The sequence below is a fragment of the Diabrotica virgifera genome, chromosome 3 (genome assembly GCF_917563875.1).
Source record: "Diabrotica virgifera virgifera chromosome 3, PGI_DIABVI_V3a".
In the NCBI taxonomy this organism is placed as follows: domain Eukaryota; kingdom Metazoa; phylum Arthropoda; class Insecta; order Coleoptera; family Chrysomelidae; genus Diabrotica; species Diabrotica virgifera.
In genome coordinates, this window is record NC_065445.1 from 82,453,825 (window position 1) to 82,473,188 (window position 19,364).

At 32.2% G+C, this 19,364-nt stretch overlaps 1 protein-coding gene across 44 annotated transcripts in view; it reads right to left on the minus strand.

Annotated features, from left to right (window-relative positions):
• LOC114336038 (longitudinals lacking protein, isoforms H/M/V) overlaps window positions 1-19,364 on the minus strand; it is a 630,205-nt gene that overhangs the window by 483,542 nt on the left and 127,299 nt on the right. The window lies entirely within an intron of this gene.

Here is a 19,364-nt window from a genome sequence, read left to right on the forward strand (position 1 = left end):
CCCACATTTATCGCCCGTATTCATTCAACTTTTTGAATATACACTCAGGTGCAAAAAAATCGATCTAAACATTTGGCCATTTTTGATGTCTCGAATTTCCTAAACTTGTCAGATTTAAGTGATTTTTTTACCATGCTATAGCCTTATTTATTAACAATATGGCTGTAATAATATTGTTGCTAGACAGGTAAACTGCCATTGTATACGGGGTGTACGAATCAAACTGTGGTTTTTCTCAAAGTTCGTAGAATAGTACAAAGTGTGTACTATTCTAGCATTTATAAAATACTGAAATTAAAACCAACTATAGCCTCAGGTTTTCGTAACATTCTGTTTTTAGATTCATTCGCTTATGTTGTATAATAAACAAGTTAGGTACTTTAACAACTGGCCATGTTCGTCAACAGTACAGGTTGTTTCTAAATAAATGCGACAAACTTTAAGGGGTAATTTTACATGAGAAAATAATGACAGTTTGCTTTATAATCATAATGTCCTCAAACGCTTCGGTTCCGAGTTACGGGATGTTCAATTTTTTTTTCAAACTGACGATTTATTTATTGCTTTAAAACCAGTTGAGATATGCAAATTAAATTTGGTGGGTTTTAAGGCGTAGTTATTGCACATTTTTTGACATACAATTAAGAATTTAATATTCACCATTGGCGCGCAAACGGGTATTATGACCGATCATATTACCCGTATGCACGCCAATAGTGAATACAACATTCTTAATTGTATGTCAAAAAATGTGCAATAACTACGTCTTAAAATTCACCAAATTTGATTTGCATATATCACCTGGTTTTAAAGTAATAAATAAATTATCAGTTTGTAAAAAAAATTTAACATCCCGTATCTCGGAAACGAAGCGTTTGCGGACATACCATTATAAAGCAAACTATCATTATTTTCTCATGTAAAATTACCCCTTAAAGTTTGTCGCACTTATTTAGAAACACCCTGTACTGATTACGAGCAAGGCCAGTTGTTAAAGTACCTAACTTTTTTATTATCCAACATAAGCGAATGAATCTAAAAACAGAATGTTAAGAAAACCTGAGGCTATAGTTGTTGGGTTTTACTTTCAGTATTTTATAAATGTTAGAATAGTCTACAAGGTGATGCGAACTTTGAGAAAAAACAGTTTGATTCGTACACACGGTATACAATGACAGTTTACCTGTCTAGCAACAATATTATTACAGCGATATTGCTAATGAATAAGGCTATAACATGGTAAAAAAATCACCTAAATCGAACAACAGGTTTAGGAAATTCGAGACATCAAAAATGACCAAATTTTTAAGTGGATCGATTTTTTTGCACCCGAGTGTATTTCTTATAGTTTCATCTTTTGACGAAGGTTGGATATCAACATGGCAATTTCCACTTTATTTAAGGCTGCTCTAAAAAGTTGCATGGAACTTAAACCATTATCTCAGATTTCGCACCCAAGAGATTTCTATAATCAACTGTAGCAGTCTGTATCTTGATCGTCTCATGATATGTAGAAAATATTCAAGTTTTGATTTTTAATAGGTCGAACAACTGCCTCATTTTTATTAACTCTGCGTACGAATTGAATATTGGTAAACCACTCAATAAGTAAGTAGTTTTTGGACGTGCGCATTAGAAACAAGACAGTCAAAATAGAGAGGATGTCAAAAATTACAGGAAACATGCTGAGAGACTGAATAAGGAGTAACGAGATCAGAACAAAATGTAATATGGGAAGATCCATAAACTACGTCGTGGAAAAGGGGAGGAGGGGTCTTTGCTTATTACGACGGAATACGACAGGGGGGAGGGGGCCTTAATAACATTGCTAGCAGTTTTGTACAAAATAACAAACAATAAAACATTGTTCTATGTATTTAAACAAACGCTTCTATACAGAACAACGTCTGGAAGCAATAAATATTAAACTATTCATTTATTTACTTAGTACATTCTTTCACGGTTTTTGCTCTAAATTTTAAAGAACCGCTTGGATTGACATGAAATTTGGCATACGCATAGCTTACATGTCAAAGAAAAAAAGTAATATTGTGCCGATGTGTGCTTTTGCCCTGGGGGTGACTTTCACCCCCTCTTGGGGGTGCAAAAATATATGTCCAAAATAAGTCCGGAAATTGGTAAACTGACTAATTTTAAGTAACTTTTGTTCTATAGAGCTTTTTCGCCAAGTCAATACTTATCGAGTTATTTGCGAGTGAATATGTTCATTTTTTAACAAAATAACCACATTTTTAGACGGTTTTTCTCAAATAACTCAAAAGGTAAGTATTTTGTCGAAAAAAACGTTCTCAGCAAAACCATAGCCTGTAAAAAAAGTAAAAAAATGGTGTACGCATTAGGTCTCTGGACCTCATAGAACCAGAGTTATAGCCAATGAAAAATAGATTCATATTCACCAAATTTCAAATAGAATATTTCGACGTGAAATATCCAAAAAATTAAGCACTTTTTGGGGAAAATCCATTATTACTTTCTTAAAGTGTTTCAAAAAATATTTATTTTTGTTTTTGTAAAAAGTTTCTAGAATTAAATTTCAGCAAGTTACGCTCAAAATAAAGTTGGTCCGTTTTGTTTTGTCAAGAAAAAATCAGGAGACCACCCCCTAATTAGCAACTTAAATGAAATTAAATCGTTACCGCTCCACAAATTATTTTACTTATGTTGTGTTTATATGATCTGTAAGTTTCATCGATTCAAAGTGCTTATTTTGAAAAAATTTGGTTTTAAAGTAAAATTTTCAAAATTTTAATTTTGAAATATGTTTTTTTTTTCAAAATAACTTAAAAATTGTTAGACATACCAAAAATCTTGAAAACAAAAAAAGTCAGCATTGCTTTTCTGAATATCATGTAATTTTTTTTCTGTTAGACAAAAATTGATTAAGATTTGGTGTTTCTAAATTTGCATACATTTGTGATCAGTGACTTGTTCAACCCCTTTTAACTACAACCCTTTCAAAAATAAGGACTTTGAACCGATGAAACTTACAGATAATATAAACAATACATACACGAGTCAAGAAACTTGTGAAGTCGTAACGATTAAGTTCATTTGAGATCTAATTTTCCCAATTTTTTTACCAAAAAAAGGGACTAACTTTTTTTTGAGCGTTTATTTGAGCGAAACTTGTTGACTTTTGATGCTAGAAATTTTTTTATAAAACAAAAATGAAGCTTTCTTTAAACACTTTAAATAAGTTGTAATGAGTTTTTCCCGAGATGTACTTCATTTTTGGTTATTTCACGTTAAAGTATTCCATTTAGAATTTGACGAATATGAACCTATTTTTCATTAGCTATAACTCTGCTTCTGCTACGTATAGAGACGTGATATATACACCATTTTTTTAAATTTTTTACAGGCTATATTTTTGCTAGGAATGTTTTTTCGACAAAATACTTACTATTTGAGTTATTTACGAAAAACCGTCTAAAAGCGTGGTTATTTTGTTGAAAAAAATGAACATATTCACTGGCAAATAACTCGAAAAGTATTGACTTAGTCAAAAACTCTATAGAACAAAAGTTACTTAAAATTAGTCAGTTTATCCATTTCCGAACTTACTTTTCGCGAATATTTTTTCACTCCCAAGAGGGGGGTGAAAACCACCCCCAGGGCAAAAGCACATATCGGCACAATATCACTTTTTTTCTTTGACTTGTTAGCTATGTATATGCCAAATTTCATGTCAATCCAAGCGGTTTTTTAAAATTTAGAGGTTTTCCAATATTTTACCGTTAAAGAACGTACTAACTGAATACTTTGTGTGAAACAATTATTCTACAAGAATGAATAGAAATAAAATATTCTATTTTATTTAGTTAGTACATTGTATTTATAATTAATAAAAGAAATGGTATTGAAATCAAAACAAAATAAGTATCAAGATTTATATGATGCAGTTAAGAAAGCATAGGAACTCCGATAAAATTATTGTCTTTTGTCCCAATAAAGCTAATTAGTTGTACAGTGGATTGAGAGAAAAAAGTAGGCGGATATTAATGATCTACATAAGGGTGTTATTAGAAAGTCCAAAACTTTTACGACGTAGTTTATGGATGTTCCCTATGCAGTGTATAAATGAGTGGACACTAAACAGAAAAAAGAATGGAACAATCAGATTAGCAGAATGGCGGACACAAGAGTTGTTAAAATAGCAAGGGATGAATCGCCAAGTAGTGGTACAAGAAGCAACAACCATCTGAAAAAAAAAATAAGCAAAAATTCTTATATAAAGGAAGAAAAAGAAGTGGATGTTTTGTGATAACCATGTTTATGTTCCTTAAGTTGATACTGATGTTATTTGTTACAGGTGCAAACATTTGTACCATTTTTCGTTTTAAAAATTTTCTTGAATTTTCTCATAGCATAACATGAGAATAACTCCATCCGGAGACATTTATACAAAAATTTAACTTGTTTTATTTTTGTTGTTATTTTTGTACAGAACCCAACTAGACTATTCGATGTGTATTATTTTTGAGTAACACTGACTTTAAAAATTATCGGAAAGATAACCAACGTGATCTAAATACAAAATGTCTTACAAGAGCATCATCCATTTTAGTCTTATTAATTTATTGTTTATTGTTAACTAACAGAAACATAACAATTAATTGTAAAGTAGGTTTCAATAATAATTTGAATAAATGAATTTAAAATAATAATTACAAAAACAATGTATTTTAAAATTTTTAATTATTTTGATTAATGTTTTGTCTTATAATAATATAATAATGGCGGAGTGCAAATCTGTCTGAATATCACATAAACACTCCTCTTCCTTGGTGCCACCTCTTTTAAGATTGGCGATTATTATTTCATATTCACCTTGGCATAGCCTTTGATCTATTGCGTCTTCCTTGGTCCATTTTATAATGTTGATAAGCCACAATTTCCGCTTTCTACATATACCGCGTCTCCCAATTTTATCTTCCCTCCTATTGTCAATCGCTCCTGCCCTTATTTAATGGGCAACTAACACTTAACAATAACGTAACACCAAGCAAATTTGCATGATGCGAAACTATCCCTGCCAATGGATTCGCTGGTCAGAAAAGTCCTCTCACCAACTCACCATTATTGATGCTTGCTTGCATATTTGGTTTAGGCATATTTAGCTGGGAAAAAATCTTTCGTACGGCGACTTTTGCTAGATCACATCACGTTTTATTTCTTCCTGTAGTGACCCCGTTTTTGTGATCAATAGTGGTTATCAAAATGGTTAATAGTGGTTATGTGTGGATGGTTGATATGTAGTCCATCCACTATCATGATATTTGGCTTTGAAATGTTTAGCTGCAGACCAAACGTTTGACTTTTGTTTTCATCCAGTCATATGATCAATTGGTAGGAAAAAGTTTAATTGGTAGGAAGAAATATTCTTTGCTCCGAAACCTTCGTCAATGGACTCGCTTATCAGCAGATGAAATATTACATGCCGCGCAAGATTGAGAACGATATCAGCAAATTGTCATGAAAGCTACCCACGCCTAAATTTTGGGCACGGTACGTGTCATATGCAAAACAGATTGTTTGTTTTTCTGCAATTTATTGAGATGCCCTTCTCCCATCTTTCAAGCACTCTTCTCATAATATGCTTCGCATATATGCTAAATAATTTTGGAAACTGTTCAAACATAAGATGTTCTCAATCGCTTTTGTAAATTACTCCGCGATCCAAAAAACATATTCCAGTGTGCATCACTATACGACTTGACAGACAAAAAAGAAATTGAAAATAAAAGTTGACAATACTTTAAACGCGTTTTCCTCAAAACTGCTTTTTTCAAAGGCGGTAGACATAATAACTCAAAAACTACTTGACCGACCCACCTGGAATTTTGTATGTATATATTTTCTTTAGACCTTCCTTGGGGTAACGTTGTCGAGATATTTTTTGTTTTATGCTGATTGTTTGTGTAACTATAATAAATATGTTGATTTTCACCCTTTTTTGCAAAAGCATTCGTTGGTTTGACTTCTGAGTGATATCAAAAAGTCAAAATTCGATAAAACTAAAAAAACTCGACAGCGCTACCATGCAAGTAATATTTGTCTATGAATGAAATTTAATGAAAAAAATGTTTCATCCGGAAAGCCGATGGGTGAAGGTTGGCCTAGATTCGGATCCCGTACTAAGAGGGATATTGAATTCCCTAGATTTGTCTATACATAATTTGTCTATATATAATATGTTAAATACAGGGTGTCCAGAAACTCTACCGACAAATGAAGACAGGAGATTCTTCAGATAATTTTAAGACAATTTAGGTCAATTCACCTAGTCCGAAAATGCTTCCTAAGGGAGCTAGAGCTCTTTGAAGAGGGCGTCTTGTAATTAGTTTTTCTTAAATAGGTCACTCCAGAACTCTTCTATTGAGAAAAACGAAAATTGGTACACATATTTATTTTATAGAGATAAATCGATTCCATCCATTGCGAATTTCTAGTACCGATCATAGGCGTCCGTTTTGGGTAGGGCAACGGTTATTTTATCACATAACATTTTTGTCTTTAATTTTTAAGCATTTCTGATACTGGATTATTAAATTGTGAGGTATTCTAGTACTAAAAGGTACTCTTGATTTAAGTCGGTAGAACACACGGTTTTCTAGAAAAATCAATTTGAAAATTTTTCAATTTTTTTATGTATTCTACCAACTTAAAACAAGAGCAACTTTTAGTACTAGAATACCTCATAACTTAATAATCTAGAGTCAAAAATGCTTAAAAATTAGAGACAAAACTGTTATGCGATAAAATAACTGTTGACCTACCCAAAACGGACGCATATGACCCGTACTAGAAATTCGCAATTAATGAAATCGATTCATCTCTGAAATGTAAATAAACGTACCAGTTTTCGGATTTCTAAATGGTTTTTTTTTTGAAATTTTTTTTTGCAAATTCAAAAAAGAAAAATTTTTAAATCGATTTTTCTAGAAAACCGTGTATCCTATCGACTTAAAACAAGAGTACCTTTTAGTTGTAGAATACCTCACAATTTAACAATCCAGAGTCAAAAATGATTAAAAATTAAAGATAAAAAACTTATGCGATAAAATAACTGTTGCCGTACCCAAAACGGACGCCTATGGCCGGTACTAGAAATTCGCAATGCATGGAATCGATTTATCTCTGGAAAATAAATACGTGTACCAATTTTCGTTTTTCTCAATAGAAGCGTTCTGGAGTTATTTAAGAAAAACTAATTACACGGCGCCATCTTCAAAGAGCTCTAGCTCCCTTAGGAAACATTTTCGGACTAGGTGAATTGGGATAAAATATCTTAAAATTATCTGGGGAATCTCCTGTCTTCGTTTATCGGTATAGTTTCTGGACACCCTGTATATGTCCACAAGGTGTTCTCGAGTACCTCTACCTTTGGTAAATCCACTTGGCTCTTGGGGTATTTCTCTTTATAAGAAAGTTTTCAGTCTCTCATTAATAATAGAGAGTTATTGCCACCGGCAAATAAAGGATCCTTTATTACAGGATACTTTAATAAAGGACAAATACAGGGCGGGTCTAAAAGAGTGGTATTGCAAACGCAGTTAAAGAATCTTTTATTTTGACAAATGACATGAAATATTTTTGTAAATATAAAAATAACCTATAAAATTCAATTTGTGGATATAAATTAAAATAAGATAATTGAAGAGTAAAACGTTAAATTTAATTATTTTGTCATTTAAAGATGTTTAGAGAACAACATAATATATCCCATAATACTCTCATCGTTCAATAATATGGAAGTGCAATAAATTGGAAATACTATTTTAGGAGTTTTTAAATACTTTTGCATTATGGGTATATGTAATGGGGAATTTCTGGAGAATATATTATTAGGGAATAGTGGATATCCATTCCTCAACTACAACTACCGAATGACACCATTCCAGAATTTTCAGACAGAAGTTGTGTTTTTATAATCCATCACAAATCCCTTCAAGAATTGTTATTGAAAGAACATTTGGTATTGTGAAGAGATTTCCCATTTTACCATATGTAATGAGATGCAAGTTACCTTTTATTCAAAGAATAATATCGGCTTGTTCAGTTTTACATATTGCAGTAGTGGTACATAATAGAGAAAACGTTGAAATACGGCAAATGAGTGTGCTGTTGATATTGATATAGAAGCTGTGGCAGTACATTTTCAACCAGGAGCTAATCTAATGCGACTAAATTGTGTGTGTGTTTGTTTAAAATTATTGTTCGACATTTAAAGCTAGCGCTTAAACTAATTTTATTTTTATTGGACTGCAGTTTGTTAATAAATTTATAAATAAATATAAATATTATATTGTTGACTGATTTTAAGTATTTTATGATCATTAGCAGGTTTTAAATAATAAATTTATAAATATATACATACATGCTATTGGCGTTTGATCTTTTATCCATTATGGCCCTCTCTTTCTTTCTTTTCACCTCTGGATAACTAGTTATCAGGAAGTTTATCTGACAGATTAGATACTAATAGATATCTGACAGAGAAAAACTTCCCGGTAACTAGTTATCCGGAGCTGAAAAGACAGATACTAAGGATACTGTTATATAAACTTCCCAATAATTAGTTATCTGAAAATGAAAAGACCTCTAATCTGTCGGATAAACTTCCCGATATACAAAAAGATAATAGAAGAATTAAGCTTTATGCTGGTTTTTATTAATTTTTTTGGCAATGTTTAAATAAACAAATACTGATGGCATGAAATGGATCACGAACAAGGAGGAATGAAGAGGGAATTGGAGATTGTGTTTACCATTAAACGCATAAAACTGCAGTATCTGGACACATATGATAAATCAGCACCGTTACTCCCTGCTGCAGTACATATTGCAAGGTACAGTCAAAGGTAAGCGAAGACCTGGTAGAGGGAGAATATCAATGGAACTGTTTCGAATCGCAGCTAGCAAGGTTACGATTGCTATATGATTTCCAACATTCGAAACGGATAAGAACCAAAAGAAGAAGATGGCATGAAAATGAAAGTGTATTAATACTTTTGATTAAAAACTTTATAGATTCTAATCTATAAAAGATTAAATTTTCAAAAATAAATACTTGAACCTTTGTTTTATTTTGTTAACCTGTTGTTATATATCTGTTGATTAGAACTCTATTTTGAATCTAGAATTTTAACAAATCCTAACTTTCATTAAAATTTATTGATCTTATATCTTCAATCTCTTATATCTTCAATAAATATTTATTTCTATAGAAAAATGTAAAATATATTGAGTTTAATAAATGAGCTACTGATATTTTAAGTCTGATAATTGTAATTAGTAACAATTTAAGATTATTTACGTAATATTCCTTTTTACAACTTCTTGTAATAACTCAAGCTTCAATAAAATGTTCTTTTCTATATTCGTTTGGGTCAAAACATCAATAATCTATATCTCAGAATATTACTTAGAGTTGTTTTTAATAAATAAAACCCAACATACAACTTTAATGATGAAAGTTTAATCAAATATCAATCCCACAATACATAAATTATCAATCCAAAGAAGCGACAAGATAAATTCAAAATACAAGTGAAGTTAGACCTTTCTTCACAGTTTTGACACGTTATGTCAAAATAAAGGAACTTTTATTAAAATAAAGGTGTCCTCTAATTTTCCTTAAATACAGGCGGCCTGTATTTTATTAAAAGACAAAAATAAAAGACGCAATACTGCGCATGCTTATATGTCAAAATAAAGGATCTTTTATTACAGGTCGACTTAAAAGACGTTGGCAATAACTCTCTAATGTGTAGTATTATTTTACTGGCATGTGAGATGAGGGAGAGCAGTCGTCAGCCATTGCTTGGAATGCCATTTTTTGTTTCAGAGCACGTAAACCAATTTTATACCGGTGTCTTCTGTGGCTGAGCATTTGTGCTGTAATCATATCTGAACCCGGTGCTTTGTTATACTTGAGTTTACTGATCGCCAGTCTTATTGCATTCTAGATTATATTAGGTCCTTCTTTCATTTCTCCAGGAGTTTGGTGAAAAGCACTGATATGGCATAAATAAAAACTAATATTGCATGAAAAATGATAAAACGTAATTTTCTGCTTCACTGACGCAGGGATTCAACAAGACATTGCAGACCCTTTCAATCACAGTAAATTTGCCGATAACGGACTGTTTCATGTCAAGGCAACGAATGGACGGACTGATAGTAGTTATGTTCAAATTATTATTGGAACATCCTTTAAATCAATTTTAAATTCGTCTTTATATTAACAAAGTATCTAAAAGTAACATTCATTTTTCAACATTTACGATATACCTATACAACAATTTTCGTAATAGTAATATCCAATACTTAAATAATAATAACAACATTTTATAGAAAAGTGTCATGGTTGTGTCTAAAATTGGATCGTCTAATCGACCTTCTATAAGTATCTGTGAAAAATTTGGCTTTGCAACCTCGTCTTGCACATCTCCACCTAATAGTCCCTTTATTTCGACCAATTCCAGATATCCTAAACTTCTCACCATCAATCATTAACATTATGTGCCCTCTCTGGCTTGTAATTTCCTCGACTTCTAGGCCGTTGGTAAGAAATTTAAAACCTACAAAGTAATGATTGTTTACCTTTTGTATCGTAGAACTCGCAACTTATTCGAATGAGGTACCAATATTATAAAAAAAAAATAGAAACAAAAGCATAAATTGGTGCTATACAAATTCAAGAAATGTGGATTCTACTAACAAGTAGCAGTTTTGGAGTAGTCCTTTGGTAAATAGTCTAGGCTGTATCGTCGCCCCCGTTAGGTAAATTATTCCGATTCGATTTATTTGCACAAACTTATTCAAAAAAAGGTCCTTAGAACAAATCCACAGGGTGTCAGGCGGTACCGTGGTCGAAACATTGTTTAAACAATTTTTTTTTAACAAATTTACTTAACTAATTTTTTCACTTCAAACAATTCTTTGTTTTAGATCATTTGGTTTATTCTGAGCAAAAAATTCCGTCTCTTTTGATTTTTCTCTAAACTTGATTGTTGTCGAGTTATAGCCGATTTAAAATTTGAAAAACGCGAAAATAGCTATTTTCAAGGTTTAATATCTCGGTAAAAAATTATTATGATGAAAGTCAGGAAGTGACCAAATCAAAGTTTGAATTCCCCCTGCAAGATCCTGATGAAACTTGTGTCATTATTGTATTACCAAGCGGTTATTTTTAATTATTAACAATGAGAGCGCTAAGCGCGAATTGGACGGCCGGCGGCCGTCAATGGTGAGTGCGAAAAAGATGCACCATTCAACTATGGTGCATTTCACTGGCACTCACATTGGCAGCCGCCTCAATACGGTCTTTCGCTCATTGTTGATAATTACAAATAACAGCTTAGTAATAATGACAAAAATTTTTTCACGATCTTGTAGGGAAGGCTTTAAACTTTGATTTGGTCCTTTCTGACTTTCGTAATAATAATTTTTAACCGAGTTATTAAGCCTTGAAAATGGTCATTTCCGCATTTTTCAAATTTTAAATCGCGTATAACTCGACAACAATCAATTGTAGAGAAAAATCACAAGAGACCTTTTTCTTCCGAATGAACCAAATGATCTAGACAAATTGCCGAAGTGAAAACATTGTTTTTGTGAATTTGTTTAAAAAAATGTTTAAACAATTTTTCGTACCGCCTAGCACCCTGTAGATTTGTTATAAGGACTTCTTTTTGAGTAAGTTTGTGCAAAAAAATCGAATCGGAATAATTTACCTAACGGGGGCGACGATACAGCCTGGACTAAAAGGAGATACACTGATACTGAGATGTATTGCTATCTACTCATTTACGTTTCATATCTTAGTCCAACCTACTACGTGGTCTGAGAAGTAACCTCCATTGAAATGAAAAACAAGTTTTTTCTAGACATTTTTAAATTATATTCAATATATTTTCCTCTTGTCTCAATTTAATGTTCCCAGCATCGCTGATTAATGTTCGCATCGCTGATTACGAATGTGACATTATTTTTTCTAAAAAACAAAATGGCGGATCTAACATGGCGAAAATACATTGAAAATATCAATCAATACGCAAATTTTTTTTGTCAAATTTGGTAGTTTAGGGTCGCTGATTACAAATCTAACATAACTTTTTTTTTAATAAAAAGGCGGATCCAATATGGCTAGTCCTGTCGCCAGGGGGGGTACAACGGCCTCCTTAATTCAGATGGACTTACCCAAGTTTTTTTTATATATTTTGACCCGTAGAATACGAATTTTTTGGGTAACAGTTGATCCGGATGTCGATAAGATTGTTATAGACAAAGAACTTGAGGAATTACATAACAGCGATTTCTCGCAAAACAAAACATCTTTTTGTATTTTTGGGTCATTTTAAGCAAAAAATATTCCTACAAGTTTTTTCGTAGAATGAATAGTTTTCGAGATAACCGCGGTTGAACTTTCAAAAAATCGAAAAATTGCAATTTTTGAACCCGAATAACTTTTGATTAAAAAATGAAGTAGCAATTCTGCTTACCGCATTTGAAAGTTTAAGTCAAATTATATCGACAGGTAAAAGGGGGAGAAGTGTACTTTTGAAGTGTGTAAAATTAATAATTCTTAGCTGAGCGCTTTCGGCTTATAAAGCCATCTTCGGAGCTATGCTACAATAAAAGATCTCTAATGAATAATTGATCTTAGAATTCAAAGTATAACTTACGTCAAAAAGGTCAAAATACCACTATGAAGAGAGATGGGTTCCATTTATGATATGAAATACTTCTGTTTCTTATGTAGTTTTTTATTGGTTGGAAAAAACCTTGTCTGTCTGTTTAAAAAATTGTTCAATTTGCTGCTGGTTATTTTTGTATCCAGAAAAGTTAAACATCAAGAACGAGCACAAAGGACTTTCACACGAAAATTACATTATATATAAAACGAATATTTGATCATGGTAAGGTCAAAAAGACCTTACCATTTGAATACTGTGGTGTCAGATAGCAGAATGGTCGCCTCGCATGGAGGATTTTTAATGACAGTCGATGTAGACAGGTAAAATTCAATCCAATTGCTAAAAATGTCATATGTCAACTGTCACTTTATATGAGAAAATGTGAAGACACCTTAACGAGCACACCCTGTCTACATCGACTGTCATTAAAAATCCTCCATGCGAGGCGACCATTCTGCTATCTGACACCACAGTATTCAAATGGTAAGGTCTTTTTGACCTTACCATGATCAAATATTCGTTTTATATATAATGTAATTTTCGTGTGAAAGTCCTTTGTGCTCGTTCTTGATGTTTAACTTTTCTGGATACAAAAATAACCAGCAGCAAATTGAACAATTTTTTAAACAGACAGACAAGGTTTTTTCCAACCAATAAAAAACTACATAAGAAACAGAAGTATTTCATATCATAAATGGAACCCATCTCTCTTCATAGTGGTATTTTGACCTTTTTGACGTAAGTTATACTTTGAATTCTAAGATCAATTATTCATTAGAGATCTTTTATTGTAGCATAGCTCCGAAGATGGCTTTATAAGCCGAAAGCGCTCAGCTAAGAATTATTAATTTTACACACTTCAAAAGTACACTTCTCCCCCTTTTACCTGTTGTCATAAGTGTGTACAAAACTTTTTCAGTCTTTACAAATTATATCGGTTTTGATTAGTTGAATTGCTAAAAATTAATTTTTTTATTGTTAAAGAAATCTATAAACACATGTGTTTCCCGAACCTAATACATGCGTTTTAACGCATGCTACGTGGAAATTGCCTCGCTTGCACTTGTAGCTACTCTACCTACTCGTTCGATTTTAAATGAGAAATCATTGAAAACATCACTCACATACTAGGTGTTTATAACTTTGTTTAACAATAAAATAATAAATTTTTAGCAATGCAAATAATCAAAACCGATATAATTTGACTTAAACTTTCAAATGCGGTAAGCAGGATTGCTACTTTATTTTTTAATCAAAAGTTATTCGGGTTCAAAAATTACAATTTTTCGATTTTTTGAAAGTTCAACCGCGCTTATCTCGAAAACTATGCATTCTACGAAAAAACTTGTAGAAATATTTTTTGCTTAAAATGACCCAAAAAATACAAAAAGATATTTCGTTTTGCGAGAAATCGCTGTTATGTAATTCCTCAAGTTCTTTGTCTATAACAATCTTATCGACATCCGGATCAACTGTTACCCAAAAAATTCGTATTCTGCGGGTCAAAATATATAAAAAAACTTGGGTAAGTCCATCTGAATTAAGGAGGCCGTTGTACCCCCCCTGGCGACAGGACTAGGCCGAAAGAGATTCGAAAATTTTGTTTTAAACGCATATTTGTTTAAAATTTTATATTACAAATCAATTACTTTTGAAATTGCTAATTACCAATACATTTTCTTTATGAAGTACAATATGCAGAACCTATTACTTATGTACAACCGCCCATACATACTCAACAATCGTCAGAATCATGTAATATGCGTCATTTCCCACTTTTGTATTCCAACAACTGCCAGCAATGCATAGGCAGTTATAGGCAGCTAAACCAAAGTGATTCTGTATCTTCTTACTATATGTTTTAAGATTAATAAACATTCGTCGCAGAATTATGCAGAATTTTGTAAGTTTTGAATGTATCTTTACAAAATTTGGTTATTTCAAGCATATTTTCACTATTTATGCATCAACAAATTTAAGGCATTTATTGTTACTAAATCTTAAGTTAATTTTCATCTTACATTACTACATACTTAAAAAAGAAGAATATGCTTTACAGCGATAAAATTGATAAATTACAAAACGTTTTACAGCGTTTTCAATATGCGCGTTCTTTTTCAGTTTCTCTGCCGGCCAAAATAACCTCGGACATAGCTTATTTGTTCCTGAGCTATGAACCAGAATACATCCAGTCTGATCTTTATACCTACGTATTACCCTTGATTGAAATATTATGACCAGTCATCAACAACTGTAGATATGAAAATCCCTAGGTCGGGACTTTTTTCGCCTTATGACCACGTTTTCAGCATTTGGAACCACTGTGCGTCCGAATAATACGATTCTGGAAGCTCTACAAAATGGGCATTTGTTTCATCAATGATCTCTTCGTTCGAGCTGAATTTTTATTTAAGAGCCATCGCTTCAGATTTGAGAACACATAGTAATCGGAGGGGGCAAATCAGGAGAATAAGCTGGATGAGAAAACAATTATTTACACCCAACTCATGAATTATTTACACTGCCATAACGCTCTTGTAAGCCGATGCATTGTCTTGGACAAACAACTCTTTTTTTCTTCTGCATATGGGACAGAATTTCAGCTTCAATTTGTCCAATAATGCACAATAATATTGAATGTTGACACTTTTACCTTTTTCAACATACGGTATGCGGCAAAATAAACAGTACCAGAGCATATTTTACTTCAAGTCAGGCCCGAGGCACTACACAATTTTCGGGCCCCTAAATATAATTATTTAATAATGATAATAATAACATTTTTAAATGTATTAATTATTTAATAGATATATAGTTGCACCAGAAATTTAAATTTTTATTAACAATACAGTCCCTGGCAACATTATTAGACGCACTATAAAATTTTATAAAATATGTTAATTGTGAGGTGCTACTAAATAATAGGTTTTTGTATGTACTAGACACAATGTATGTTGTTTGGTTGACCATTTAATTGCCTATATTTTATCACAACTAAAACATTATTAATGAACCAATATGTATTTATTGACTCTTGAAAGAAAACGGAAATATCGACAATTAGAAGTTAATACTTTGTTGAGCCACCTTTAGCCGCTATAAGAGCTTCAATTCTGCGCGGCATACTATCAATGCAAACCTGTACGCTGTACGGTCTCCTGCATTTAAGGATGATGATGACACACGTAAATTATTCTTTCTGTTTCCTAACTGGTTCCCCATTTGGACACCAGTCTTGGAGCTGCACTATGAATCGCCTTTGCAAGACATCTTTGTACTGGTCTTGCCTCATCATTCCTTTTACCACACATGGACGTCCAGTACCCTTGCAGCTAATGACTGACCAAATATCACGCAAAAAACTGAGCTTTATTCTGCAACATTTCAAATGTGATTTTATCACTGAAGCAGACCTGTCAGCAATAAAAAAAATGCTGTGGAGCACCCTATAAAAGGGATGATTTGGTCAGTCATTATCGACAAGGGTACTGGACGTCTGTACGTGGTAAAAGGAATGAAGCGGCACGACCAACACAAAGATGTCTTGAAAAGGCGGTTGATTCTGCAGCTCCAAGACTGGTTTCCAAATGGGGAACCATTCATTTTTATGCAAGATGGAGCTCCTTGCTAAAATATTAACATTTAATTGTCGTTATTTCTGTTTTCCTTCAAGAGTTAATAAATAGTTGTAATGAAATATAGACAATTAAATGGACAACCAAACAACATACATTGTGTCTGGTAGATACAAAATACCTATTTAGTATCACCTTAGAATTAACATTTTGTATAAAATCTTATAGTGCGTAAAAATATTGCCAGGGACTGTAAATAAAATTTATGTTTAAATAATTAACGCTGTACTTAAACTGCCGTCAAACGGTGTTGCACTATAATGCCGTTAACAGCTATGACGTCATTCGTATGATACGTTTGACGGCATTTTCTTCGGCTGCCGTCAGCTTTCACTTGAAGTTCAGCATATATACACGTGGTGAGTTAATGCACGAGTTAACGATTCTCTTATCTTATATTATAGTGCCCGTCTCAGTATATAGTTACAATCGTTATATTTGTAACTAATTGTTAATTATTGTGGGAATAATAAGTTTGAATTTGGAAAACTTGAATGACTTAGGTAAGTGTCATTATTGGGCGTCCGTTCGTTTTCAGAATATTGGTACTTTTAGTTAGGTTAAGTATTGGTATGTCAATTATCTTAAAAGTTGGCAATGCATTTTCCTCATTTGCTGATGCAAAAAAAGCCATCCCGAAACTTGGAGAAAGTACATTTACCACGTTTTGGAAACAAGATGCACGTACTATGGCAAGCAGTAAAAGTAAGAGGCCGGTAGAAAGCTCTTTAACCTATTATCAACTTGTTTATGCTTGCAATCATGGTGGAAGGAAGTTCAAGAGCGGTGGGAAAAAAATTCGGCAGTCTTAGACATTCAAAGAAGATTGCCCAGTACATGTACGATTCAAGGCATCGTTAGATGGAAATGCGTTAGAAATAACGTCAATTCAAACTCAGCACAATCACTGACAGCAATAGTACTACAAAAAAAAAATAAAAGAAACCCCAAAACATTTCCAAATAAATCCAGGGTTTCATTCCAAAGAAAGGATTAAATTTCTATAATTAATTTTTTTTCTTAGTTTACAACAGGTTTTACAATAAATAAAGACTAATTTAATTATGTATTTATCATTACCCATAATTAAAATACGTTTTAATACTTCACTTTGTTTTCTTTTTCGTTTATAAGAAAATTTTCTAATATTAATAAATTCTTTATCAGAAATAATTGATACTAAGATTGCCAGCCTCCAAGCGAACGGCAGCCGAAAAAAATGCCGTCAAACGTATCATAAGACTGACGTCATAGCTGTTAACGGTATTACAGTGCACGACCGTTTGACGGCAGTTTAAGTACAGCGAATAATTAAACATTGTTTATGCAGAACGGTTTATGGTTTATGAATATGACTCTTATTGTGAGATATCATAATATAATTTCCCGATCGTAAAATAAAAGAATTTTGAAAATTTATTTTGTTATTGCAATAAAAAAATTTTTTTGGTGATCTTTCCGGGCCCCCTTAAAATGCGGGCCCGAGGCAGGTGCCTCACGGGCCTAGTGGTAAAATAGGCCCTAAGTACTGAAATTCGTATGCCTCAAATTTGTATGTGTCAGGCTCCGAAACGTATTGAGTGGTTTCCAAACGGTCGTTATAACGTATGTGAATGTCGTGATAATGTTAGGTGCTTCAGAATGTTTCTGTTTTGCAGAAAAAATTTTTATGGCGGAAAAAGATTTTTTCGTGCCAGAGGCAGTGGCGGATCTAGAAATTTGCCTTAGGGATGAATTTCCAATGAAAACCCAACCAAAAGACACAAAAAAGATAAACTCAGATTACACAAAAGAAATAAATAATAACTTATAGGCATTAAGTTCCTTTAATTTTCCTAACTAGCTTGTTTATTGGGTTGAATTTGTCTTTCTGTGGTTTTGGTTTCATGTCAGCTAATATATTTTTATTTGTTTATATATTTATGTTTTATGTTTGAACCACTTTTTTGGACCTTGTTAGGAGGGGAAATTTCTTCATTTTCCCTCCCCGTAGACCCGCCACTGGCCAGAGGGCATCTTTAACATCTGTTTTATCGGGAACGTACGTCGTCGAGAATAATATTTCCAAGGCTGTATTATGTATACTGTACTAGATATACAGTGTGTCTGCGTAACTTGGAACCATATGGGAAACTTTTTTAATATCAATTTTACGAAAAAAAGTTATTCATCATAAAGTTCTCTGCATAGTCTAAAACCTAAGAGGAAATCATCAGATATAAAATTTTATCAATAATATAGGAGGTATGTATGTCCACAAATATGAATTTCGCTGAAGAGTAAAGTGCCTTTATATTTCACAATATCAAAAATTGTTATTAAGAAAACTTGTTTGTAATTAAAAATTATGTTATAATTTGCATTTATACTCTTCTAATTGGAAAAAAAATTTGAAAATTTTCCTCAAATTACGGATACCCAATATAATTTTTAAGTATTTAAGATAACTCCGTTATTATTAATTTTGCGATAAAAACTTATTCTTTATAAAAATGTCTGAATAGTCAAAAAACCAAGATGCAATCATAAGATATCAATTTTTTTTTCAATTTTATACGAGGTATGTCAAAAAATATGAATTTCGCTCAAGAGTAAAATACCTGTATAGTTCACAATATTTCAACTAGAAGGATGCAATTGCATATTGAAACATAGTTTTTAACTCTGAACAATTTTTTATAATAACAAATTTCAATATTGTGAAAAATAAAGGTACTTTACTCTTCAGCGAATTCATATTTTTTGACATCCCTCGTATAAAATTGACAAAATTTATTATCTTATAATGTTTTCTTAGTTGTTAGACCATGCAAAACGTTTTATACAGAATAATTTTTTTTCGTAAAATTAATAATAACGGAGCTATCATAAATAAAAATTATGTTGGGTGTCCGTGATTTGAGGAAAATTTTCAAAAAAAAATTTTCAATTAGAATAGTGTACATGCAGATTATAACATAATTTTTAATTACAAACAACTTTTCTTAATGACAATTTTCGATAT